Below are 12936 nucleotides of genomic sequence, written 5' to 3' on the forward strand. Positions count from 1 at the left end.
ATAATTTGATCTGGTTTAGAAAAATTTTACGAGACAGCTGGGAATTGCGTGTTAAGATTAAGTCAAGTTGTTCTGTTCTTCACACACCTGTCTTTGCAGAATCAGCACATTTCTGGAACACATGAATACCAACTGCTGTCCTTGGTCAAGGATATCTTGTTCAACATAATACATCAGTGTACAACACGCTTTACATTTCTCAGGTACCACTCCAGGTGCCCTAGGTTTTGGGGATCTGTTTTCAAGAAAATGTGTTTTTCTGTCATTTCTTATTTATTAGAGGTGGTGTACCAACATCGATTTGCGTAGTTTAATATTTTGCCCCTGTGTACAAACTTCGCTCATTATTACCATGGATTTCATTCAAATACAGCCACTGAATCTCAATTTAACCTCTTGACGGTCGCCTAGGATAGGGGGCGCTACAGCAATTTTTGAAAAAAATTCGTGCCCATTTTAAATGGCCTCCTACTCAAACTCAGAAGCTAGGATATGCTTATAATTAATACTTCTGGATAGAAAACACCCTAAAGTTTCTAAAACTGTTTGAATGGTGTCTGTGAGTATAACAGAACTCATATGGCAGTCAAAACCCCGAGACCGATCGTAACTGGATGTGGAATTCTGAATTGCGGACTCAACTTCATCACTTTGCCTATAAATCACACCGTGAGCAATGGTTCATTGAGCACTTCCTATTGCTTCCACTAGATGTCCCCAGTCTTTACAAAGTGGTTTGAGTCTCCTACTGTGAAAACTGACTGAATGAGACGCTGTGGAAAGTGGTCACATGAGGAGGGCCATCACCATTATGACGCCGGAACCCCCTGGCTACCCTCCCCTTTCGAAACATTTTGAAAGACAATGCAATCGTCCCCCTTGAATCTTATTGGAGCTCTGGTTGAAAAAGGCCCTAAAGATTTATGTTATACAACATTTGACATGTTTGAACGAACCTAAATAAAAATAAAAATGCATTTTATTGAAAGAGCAGTCCTGCGGCCGACGGAAGTTTTGGAGCAGCCTTCAGAACGTGCTAACAAGAACAAGCTATTGGGACGTAAAGGATTAACTTTTTCGAACGAAAATACATTTGTTGTGGACCTGGGATTCCTGGACGTGCTTTCTGATGAAGATAATCAAAGGTAAGGGATTATTGACAATAGTATACAAGAGTAGATTTGATATGCGATTGTTCCAAGATGGCGCTGACCTGTAACGGTAGCCTATTTTTCTGAGTATCGCATCCCTTTTATCGCAAAGTGTGATTACCCAGTAAAGTTATTTTTAAATCTGGCATTACAGGTGCTTTCAAGAAATATTCATCTATAAATCTTAGAATGACAATATTACATTTTAAAAATGTTTTCGAATAGTAATTTAGTAAATTGTAGCGCTGTTTCACCGGATGCATTTGAGGGAAAATAGTTAGTCAACGTCACGCGCCGATGTAAAATGCTGTTTTTATATTTTAATATGAACTTTATCGAACAAAAGAATGCATGTATTGTGTAACATGATGTCCTAGGAGTGTCATCTGATGAAGATTGTCAAATGTTCATTTAGCTGTTTTTTGGTCATTTGTGATGCATGTGGTTGGTCGGAAAATGGCTATGTGGCTACTTTTACAATATACTCCTCTAACATTATCTAATGTTTTGCTTTTGCTGTAAAGCCTTTTTGAAATCGGACAACGTGGTTCGATTCAGGAGAGTCCTATATTTAAAAAAATATATATTACATTTTGTTATGCTAACGGCGATAGGATTTTTTGCTGGATGTCGAGCCCGACCAGGGGTTAAAATGCAAATATTGGCCAACAAGTTTATTTCACATCTGACTCCATATGTGAAGAAACACAATGCGCCTGTCACAGCGTCCACAGAAGGTGGCGCCCCTCCCCAGTCGGGCGGTGCTCGGGGGTCGTCGTCGCCGGCCTACTAGCTGCCACCGACCTACGTTTCTGTGTCTTTTGGTTTTGTCTGTCTAGGTCCGCACCTGTTCCTTGTTAGTCATTGGTGGGGGGGGGTATTTAGTTTGTCTTTTTGGTGGGATTGTTTCATGTCACGTTCTTTGTGATAGTCGGCATTTTGCGCTGCTTCAGCTACGGCACGTAATTTTTGGATTAGGCATTAGGGTTGCCGGGCTGCGCCCCGTGTGTTTGGATTTTGGAGCTGTCCTCCTGTCTTATCATCTGCGCACCCTGCCTTGTGGCGACTTTATTTATCGGTGATTATTAAACATCTGTTCAAACGGACCTCAGTCTCCTGCACTTGACTCTACCCCTTTCCTGCTATCAAGGATATCTTTGACAGCGCCAGTGTTTTTCGTATCACATTCTGAATTAAGGAGATTTATAATCAATGCTATTTAATATAATTGCTTTATGTAAAAACAAAAACATGGGTATCTTTGGGCTTGTTTTTATTTCTCAATGGAAAATAATTCTAATACAATCCATTCATGACTGTAATATGTGTCTGGCAGTGGAGGCTACTGAGGGGAGGACAGTTCATAATACGGCCAGAATGAAGTATGGAATGGAATGGTATCAAACACATTTTTGTTTTTTTGTTTTCATGTGTTTGATATAATTCCATTCACTCCATTCCAGCCATTAAACTCCATTTTAGCCATTATTTTAGAGCCGTCCTCCCCTCAGCAGCCTTCACTGGTATCTGGAGATTGAAAGTCTATTCCATAACCACCCTCCTCTCTAAGGGCAAAGGCTCGCAGTCCCAATAACAAGACGGTCTCCATGGCACAGCTCAATGCTCTTTTCTAAGTGACTGCCCGCAGCTGCTTAAGTCACACTGTTTAGAACCTTTTTCTGCTTAAGTTTCCAGCCATTGTGTGATTTGTTCAAAGTTGCTCAAGGGATGTTAGAGTTGGAATAGGTGAGGACATCAGGTCCGTCAAGGCCAAAATAGCTAGTAGCCATTGAGATATGACCGAAAATATGACATGTTTGCAAGGGTTATAGTCGTGTAAACAAAAACAGGTAATGTACATGTGAAATTACTTAATAACGTGTTTCCAGTACATTTGGAATACAAATACTAATGTATTTGGGAACTAAAAATGATCTCCAGACAAGCTTTTTCAGATGTTTGTGAAAGCAAAGACAGGGTAGAATGCATTTTTAACATGTTACAATTCAATTTGTCTTACAATCAAATGTGTTATTGTGCAATTATGGTATTTCCAACACGTTTATTAAATTTATACATTTTAGGTAGGGAACATGGCTGTGTGTTGATGTTGTGTAGAACTCCCCTCAAGACTTGATCGAGTACAGGTACACAACTTAGCTTCCCTGTACATTTTCCAATATAAAATATTAATATCACCTGTATTGGCACAGCAATTAGTCTATAATGTTGCTTGATCTATGGTTAGGCTATTAGCTGGTCAAAATGAGGCTTCATGAAAAGTTGAAAGTTGCCATATGGCCAAAACAATAGTGAAAACATTTTTTATTATAAAATGTAAGAAAAAAAAACATAATTGGAAAAAACAACTGCCTAAACAATTCCAAATGTTATTTATGTGGACAGCTTTTTGGGGGGTGTTTAATGATCCCCAAATACTTCTGTTTTTAAATCAGTAATCATATTCTGTTAATTCAATTGAAAAACACAACATTTTCTTGTATAATGACGATAACCAAGTGTCTCCCCAATACATTTTGAGTAAGATTTAGTCATTTGACAAAAACCTACAGTACATAAAAAGCAATTAGTTTACTTGTGTATTATGATAATGTTACCTGCCTCATGTTAATAAAATATTTTTAACATTTTGTTCAAGACAAACCCTTTTTTTCTTTTAATTTATTGGCGCCCCCCATAGAACATTATGTCACACCGATGGAAAATACACAACAGGCAGTAAAATGTTATGGTTAAAACATAAATAATGACACTTTCAGACGTTTCTGACTGCTCTAAAATGCAACTTCTAAACATCAGTCATGGATCCTCATGAATTAAAAGATTTAAAATGTAGTCATTCCAATTACATTGCCTCGAAAGAGTCCTGGTTTGTTTATTTTTCGTCACTAACTCGCCGAGTCGGGAATGTGTAATTTGCACGCAATGGTGCCTTCCTTGAACATGGTAGCCAGTTTTAGAGTCCTCTCCGGAATCTAACCATGATTCCCCTTTGGTCACTATGGAATGAACAGAAAGTACCATTGAAAGTTGATAGGGCAGACTGTCAGCGCCACGAATGGCATGCCACCTGTCGAGGTTATAGGGTCACCAAAAGCATTTGAGAGTAGGCCTACCCCGCATGGATTTTGGGTCTGAATAAATGCATGCATCCCTGAAGGTCAACACTTGTTGGCATGTATTAGCTCTATCATTGCTGCAGTCATCCAATCCAAGTGACTTTGGAGCAATCAAAGGAACCATAACTAATTTAATGAGCCATTTGCAGTTTCACTGTACCGGCTCTTTGTACTAAGACTTGCATGGCAAGTGTTTGAGACAGGAATATTCTACTGGCAGGATCACTCAGATAGATCCCCAGAACATTGATGTGTACTTGGCAGTGCAGAATTCTCCAGTGATGGAGGAGACCTAAGCCTACCCAGTGTAAGGTCCCAACCTACCAACAGCCGAAGCCGTGGGAGCTGAGGCACCACTCGAGGCGTGTTCTTTTGGAGGGTTTTTGGAGTATACCACAAAATGGAGCCAATGACAGGTTTTGAGAAACACAACGTGTCCCTCCCAGGGATGATCACGTATGCCAATTGGCCAGGAGGAGTGAAACTGGTGGGACAGAGAGAGAGGGATCGAGGGGATGGTTGGTCTAATGCGGAGAGTGAGAACCAAGAGTGGGAGCACCACATCCAGTCGCCAATATCTACCTGCACCATCACTAGGGCCAGGTAAAAGAACCAGAGGGCAGAGACAGACCCTGAGGTCGCCGGAGCAATGGTCACCTGCAGGATGTGAGAAGCCAGGCGTGGGAGAATGAATATGTAAATACTGCACTCAGAACCACTTAAAAGGAGCAAAATTGCAACAGGACACAAATATGTATAATACAAATAAGTGTTATTAGATAGTTATTAGAAGTCTAAAATTGTCATTATTTCCTCTGATGTGATACCCTCTTCATGTCACACCAAGGGAAAAAAGCTGTCCCACCAGCAAAAATCTCAGGCTATATTTTTGGCCTTATTAACATATAGCCTACCATTTGATTTGTACTGTAATATTCTTATTTCTATTATTATTTCTATTATACATTCAAAAGGCGTCACACCAAAGGACTAAGAAATTGACCCCTTTTTTGTCAATTGAAGAAATATTTCTAATAAAGCTTACAATCTGTTCAGACCATGTGCTCCAGCAATGCCTTATGTACTTCCTCATTGTAAGAGAACCCTCCTGTCAGGAGCGTCGTAAAAAGTGGACCAAGGCGCAGCAGGTATCGTGCTCATCTTCCTTTTTTATTTGGATAAACGTGAACACTTAACAAAAAATAACAGCCGCCGAAAAACCAGTCCTGTAAGGCTACACAGCTATACATGGAACAACTACCCACAAACACTGTGACAAAAACCCCCTTCTTAAATATGGCCTCCAATTAGAAGCAATGAAGAACAGCTGCTTCCAATTGAAGGCCAAACCAAAACCTGAACATAGAAATATACTAAATAGACATTGAAACATAGAAATAGACAACATAGAACATTACCCAAAAACCCAAGACACATAAATAAAACACACCCCTGCCATGTCCTGACCATACTTGTCACGCCCTGACCAGGTGAACTCTTCTATTTTGGTCAGGGTGTGGCATTTCTATAGTTTATTTTCTATGTTTTTGGTATAGCCTTGCTTTGGGGCGTATTTCTATGTTGGGTTCTGTCGATTCCCAATCAGAGACAGCTGTCGCTAGTTGCCTCTGATTGGGGAATCATATTTAAGTTCCTTTTCCCCCCACGATGTTTGTGGGTTGTTGTCTCTTTGATTTTGAGCAGCTAACGTTTCGGTATTTTCTTGATTTTTGTGTACGTGTTTATTTCGGTGTAAAAGAATAAACATGTGTTCGCTCCCAGCTGCGTTTTGGTCCGCTTCCTCGTCACCAGACGCCGAACGTTACAATACTACAATAACAAAATGACCCCTTACTGGTCAGGACGTGACACCTCCCCTGCACAATTAATCACAAAATTGTGTCACACCATGTGGACATTTTGGGGACGAAATTTAATCAATCAGAACTATTTGGAAATATCATGAATTGACTTCAGGACTACTGTTTCTTAAAATAAACTTCTGTGTCATAAGTACAAGAGTAGGTGAACAAAATTTTATTAATGTTTTCATTACATTAGTTATCATTTTTTAATTTGTTTTTAGTCCCACCCTTCAGCTAACCTCAAACCCTCCCATCTATCTTTGAAAACCATCCAGTTTTGATTTCTAATTGTCATATATTTTTAAACTGTGCTGTAATGTTTCGTAAAAGTTCTGAATCTTTCTATTCTCATAGTTTCTACAGATTGTAAATTAAAGATGAACATTTTTACTAAGAGTATTATTATATTATTGATTGATTGACTACAGCTTTTCAAGTCACAAGAAACAAAAGTTTGTGCTTGTCAATATAGAGAATTAAAAAAGGGCTGTCTCATCAACTCCCAACCATGTGTTAGTTTGTGTTTTCAGTGAATTTACCTATATCACAAAGCTCATCTGCATTTCCTGCGGCACAGGAAAATGATCTAGCAACAAAAGGGTGATCAAATTAAAATCCTACATCTGTATGGAGAAGTGGCTGAGATTTCCTAGTTACTAATGTCTCTCAGTTCAGGATCTATCCCTTTAGGATGGTCAGGTCCTCAGGATGTTGCTTTTACCAATGTCAGAAAAGAGCTGAGCACACAAAGTCCACACAGAGTATGACCCTTGAGGCTCATGTCTGTCATTCTTCCAAGGCTAGTGGGCATCTCTTACCGCTCCACAGGACAGAAAAGTGCTAGATATCACAATTTCACAGCTGAGGACAATATCTTTGCATATATTTCTTAGTCCAAGTAAAGTGACACAGGATGGTCATAATGCTTCATGACAGAGTCATAAAGTGCATTTTCTACAAGTTATATAAAATATGAAAAAAAATATATATCTACACATGGCTGTAAAGAATTCATTACAACAACAAAAGATTTAAGAAACAAACTTTCAAATGAAAGGAAAATTCTTGGCAGGGAAAAATGAATTTGAATAAAAATGGATTTTGAAAATCTTATATAGGTGTCATAGCCATCCATAGAAAATGCAATTTAAGTCACAACAGGTGTAAATATATGGGTCATGACAGTGTTAGGACCATATTATGATAGGTTATGACAAGTTATTTCAGCTGTTAGACACAAACTCACCACTATGCAAGGAGAAACATCACACCGGACCAAAAAATGGTTAAGCCAACTAATGCTTCTACATTATTTCAACAGACTGAATTAACATAATTTATTTTTGACCGAAAGGGAAAATGTCAATTCATTTCCTGAATTGACAGAATGGAAACCTAAATTGACCCCAACCCTGCTGTAGAAACTTAGTGCCCTCAAATGTCCCAAAGATGGACAACTCTGAATGGTGACTCAACTCCTATATATACCCGTGGCGTATGTACAGATAGAGACAGCCAGGCAGAGACAGCCAGCCAGGCTATTAAAGGCTCTGTGTGTGTGTGTGTGTGTTCATGTGTGTGTACATCTATCAAACACAATATATTGCAACAGTGATAAGGGAGACAACTGAACCTGGCTAACACAAGCCTCCTTGTTTGTCCAATGGCACATGGCGAACACCAATTATGCCAGCGAGATTATAAACCCAGCTCGTTTCAGACACGCTAATTTAGTATTCATCTGTTTCACTTCCTGTATCGCAGCTAACCCCACATCTCAACTGGCCCCTCCGTAAATGTCACCCAATGAAGGAATATGGCGTTGTCGTGCCATCTCTCCTGCCAGCACACATCAATTATCAGTCTCTGACTGCTGACTGTTTTCTCCCCTCAACGAACGTGCCCGTTTGTCAGCACATAAACCATCCTATCAAATAAGCGGCGTCGAAATACATGTCATATCCTGAGTGATGGGCTTTGGCCCGCCACACTCCAAGACAGTACATGGGATTTAGTTTGGGCAAATTCAATTACAGCGGGTGAGACCGAGAGCTGATGGATGCCGTGCAGATGGCGGCTCTAATTCAATACTTAAGACTCAATCATCCCTCTTTATTTAAAGGACATTGTATGGGAAAATGTGGAAAAGTTCAACTTATTATAAAAAATAAAAAAATCTATTTCTATGTAATTGCTAAGTATTTACTAAAGTAATATGTAACAACAATTTCGTAACTGTAGTAATAACAGTTACTACACTGGTATAAGAGCAACTTAATGTAAAGTGTTACACTTATTCTCTCATGTGAGAAGTGAAGAAGTTACTGTAAACAACAACCTTATGGTAGGGTAAATGTAAGCACGCTAGCTTAGCGAGTATGAACTTATTTTTGAAACTTTGGGTCCCAGGTCAGGCAGACAGGAATACAATACAGATGACCCTGCAAGTAATTCATGTAACAGGTTTTATTAGCAATGATTATGTTATGTGCTTGACTTTGTTGACACACTTATTGTAAGTTACTCGGGATAAGAGCGTCTGCTAAACGACTAATGTGTCAATGTAACCTCATTCCCATCACGGAAACAAAGCCTGGGTTAGTATTGGAAACATCTTAAAACTGTTCTAACAGTAGTCCTACTGTTGTTATAATCACTGGTCGAAGCCCTGTTCAGAAAGGTAACAGGGGAAGTTCATATTAAATTACATTTTCGACGATGTCTCGGTCTACTTGACTTACATACAATCTCTCCCTTTATAGGAAACAAATAGAGACATGACCAATTGAATAGTCTATCTCCCAAATTAATTTTACAAGAGATCTAACAGAATAACAAAATAGAGCTGTTTGTCAGGGCACTGTTCACTCTTATGCAGGGCAGAACAACAGCTAGACCATTTGCAAAGTTTTGAGATAACTTAGTAATGAGCATTGGAAAGCTGGGAAGCAATTGTTGGATTTTGGTCTATGCATCTGAAAAGGGCTGCTGTGTACCAGTATTTTAAGAACGTGAAATGTCAGAATAACAGTAGAGAGAATGATTTATTTCAGCTTTTATTAGTTTCATCACATTCCAAGTAGGTCAGAAGTTTACATACACTCAATTAGTATTTGGTAGCATTGCCTTTAAATTGTTTAACTGGGGTCAAACGGTTTGGGTAGCCTCCCACAAGCTTCCCACAATAAGTTGGGTGAATTTTGGCCCATTCCTCCTGACAGAGCTGGTGTAACTGAGTCAGGTTTGTAGGCCTCCTTGCTCGCACATGTTTTTTCAGTTCTGCCAACAAATTTTCTACAGGATTATGGTCAGGGCTTTGTGATGGCCGCTCCAATACCTTGACTTTGTTGTCCTTAAGTCATTTTGCCACAACTTTGGAAGTATACTTGTGGTCATTGTCCATTTGGAAGACCCATTTGTGACCAAGCTTTAACTTCCTGACTGATGTCTTTAGATGTTGCTTCAATATAGCCACATCATTTCCCACCTCATGATGCCATCCATTTTGTGAAGTGCACCAGTCCCTCCTGCAGCAAAGCACCCCCACAACATGATGCTGCCACCCCTGTGCTTCACGGTTGGGATGGTGTTCTTCGGCTTGCAAGCCTCCCCCTTTTTCCTCCAAACATAACAATGGTCATAATGGCCAAACAGTTCTATTTTTGTATCATCAGACCAGAAGACAATTCTCCAAAAAGTATGATCTTTGTTCCCATGTGCAGTTGCAAACCGTAGTCTAGCTTTTTTATGGCGGTTTTGGAGCAGTGGCTTCTTCATTGCTGAGCAGCCTTTCAGGTTATGTCGATATAGGACTCCTTTTACTGTGGATATAGATACTTTTGTACCTGTTTCCTCCAGCATCTTCACAAGGTCCTTTGCTGTTGTTGTGGGATTGATTTGCACTTTTCGCACCAAAGTACGTTCATCTTTAGGAGACAGAAGGCATCTCCTTCCTGAGCGGTATGACGGCTGCGTGGTCCCACGGTGTTTATACAGATGAACGTGATATCTTCAGGCGTTTGGAAATTGCTCCCAAGGGTGAACCAGACTTGTGGAGTTCTACAATTGTTGTTCTGAGGTCTTGGCTGATTTCTTTAGATTTTCAAATGATGTCAAGTAAAGAGGCACTGAGTTTGAAGGTAGGCCTTGAAATACATCCACAGGTACACCAACAATTGACTCAAACGATGTCAATTAGCCTATCAGAAGCTTCTAAAGCCATGACTTAATTTTCTGGAATTTTCCAAGCCATTTGAAGGCACAGTCAACGTAGTGTATGTAAACTTATGACCCACTGGAATTGTGATACAGTGAATTATAAGTGAAATAATCTGTCTGTAAAGAATTGTTGGAAAAATTACTTGTGTCATGCACAAAGTAGATGTCCTAACCGACTTGCCAAAACTGTAGTTTGTTAACAAGACATTTGTGGAAGGGTTGAAAAACGAGTTTTAATGACAACCTAACTATATGTAAACTTCTGACTTCAACTGTATTTCATTGCAGAGTATATGCTTTCCATCAGCACTGGCATGTATTCAAACACAGATCCTAATTCTATTTATTTGACGCATCTGTGTATACAGCAAGCATCCGAATCCTTTGTGCCTTAGAAATACCCTAGAATATAACGTCTCAGTTTATTGTGTTGTGGAGGAGAGGGACAGAGAGAGAAAGCAAGAGTGAGAAAGCAACCCTGAGAAAGAGATTCAGACAGAGAGAGAAAGAGACAGAAAGGCCCAGAGAAGAAGAAAGAGAGACGGCGAGAAGAAAGAATGCTTCATATTTCAGGGCCTCCTGTCTTCGTCTCACTTTGGCTCCCGCTGCCTCCCTCTGCTTCCTCTGCTCTGAGCTCAGGTGGAGGAGAAGCACCTCCACATTTCATAATTTCTTTTTCTGTCTGTTGGAGAGCCTCTCATCCCTAAAAAGACATGACAGAATGCCTATGGTAATTAATAATGCCAATATTTGAAAGATCCAATACAATTACCCCAACTCACCACCAGGTTCTTAGCTGACCTGTGTTCAAATACTATTTAAACAATTTCAAATTAAGCTGGGTTTGACTGACCTTGCCTGATGCAATGGAGCTAATAGATTATTCGCAAAACTGAAAATCCTGCCAATATAGCACCCCAGGCAGGCTAAAGCAACCATTCAAAATATTTGATTGATTTCAAATAGTATTTGAACCCAGGTCTGGTTTTAAGAGGGTGGGAAAAAAATGATAGCTTTGGAATGACTCTTGTATGTTTTCAGTCTCATTGCCAGAAACTCCTTTCCATTTTTAAGTTACATTTTGGGGGGTGAATGAATGAACGCATCAAGAGTGCTAGCTATATAAATGCAAATTGTATTGTATTACTTTGTGGTACTGCTCCATTCAAGAGAAATCGAGAGCTTTTTTCCTTTTATCATCTTCATTAAAATCAGATGTCTGCTCATATCGTTTTCAGCACATAAAGAGCTCTGCTGGCTTGAATGAAAAGAGATGTTCATGCCACAGCCACCAGCCCATCTACCTAATTATATGAAAGGCAGACTATTCATTTTCTCCATAATTTGTGTGTGTATGTGTGTCTCTTTGTGTGTGTATGTGTGTGCGTGTGTGTGTGTGCATGTCCGTGTGTGCGTGCGTGTGACACAGATACTGTGTGTGTGTGTGTGTGTGTGTGTGTGTGTGTGTGTGTGTGTGTGTGGTGTCTCGGTGAGAATGACTGTTGTGGTGTCGCTTGAAGGCGAGCAAGGAGAAAGCACTGGTGATTGCTAACCTGATGACTTTCACCTCCTGCTCTGATAAACGGCCATGGCGGAGCAGCCCAGAGAAAGGGAGATACAGATTAAAAGCCCTGGAATTGCATTTCATTAACTTTTTAAGGTATAGGGGGCAGTATTTTCATTTTCGGATGAAAAGCGTGCCCAGAATAAACTGCCTAATACTCGGGCCCAGAGTCAAATATTTGCATATTATTAGTAGATTTGGATAGAAAACACTCTGAAGTTTCTAAAACTGTTTGAATGATGTCTGTGAGTATAACAGAACTCATATGGCAGGCAAAAACCTGAGAAAAATCCAACCAGAAAGTGGGAATTCTGAGAATTGTAGTTCTTCTTTTGAATCCCTATCGAAACTACAGTGTCTGTGGGGTCACATTGCACTTCCTAAGGCTTCAATTGGCTGTCAACAGCCTTTAGAAACGTGTTTCATCCTTCTCCTGTTACTGGGCAGAAAATAGGAGCTCAGTCAATGAGTGGACTGCCTGGGACCAGTGAGTTGTTTACGGCGCAGGCACGTTTGGCGCGACGCTCCTTCTTTTTCCTCTGTAATGAATACGCTATTGTCTGGTTGGAATATTATCGACGTTTTATGTTAAAAATTCCCAAAGGATTGATTGTAAACAACGTTTGACATGTTTCTACGAACGGCAATGGAACTATTTTACTTTTCGTGTCTGCATTTACGCTCGCGCGTTATGCCTTTGGATAGTGATCTGAACGCACGAACAAAACGGAGGTATTTGGGCAAAAATATGGAGTATTTCGAACAAAAATAACATTTCTTGTGGAAGTAGGAGTCCTGGGAGTGCATTCTGACGAAGATCAGCAAAGGTAAGAGAATATTTATAATACTAATTCTGAGTTTAGTTGACCCCAGAACTTGGCGGGTATCTGTATAGCTTGCTTCGATGGCTGAGCTATGTACTCAGAATATTGAAAAATGTGCTTTCTCCGTAAAGCTATTTTAAAATCTGACACAGCGGTTGCATTAAGGAGAAGTAT

At 39.9% G+C, this 12936-nt stretch overlaps 1 protein-coding gene across 1 annotated transcript in view; it reads right to left on the bottom strand.

Moving 5' to 3' along the window:
- LOC115156583 (cadherin-7-like) overlaps nucleotides 1-12936 on the bottom strand; it is a 120586-nt gene that overhangs the window by 98310 nt on the left and 9340 nt on the right. The gene's annotated exons all lie outside the window — the stretch shown is intronic.

Source organism: Salmo trutta, chromosome 21 (assembly GCF_901001165.1).
Source record: "Salmo trutta chromosome 21, fSalTru1.1, whole genome shotgun sequence".
NCBI lineage: Eukaryota > Metazoa > Chordata > Actinopteri > Salmoniformes > Salmonidae > Salmo > Salmo trutta.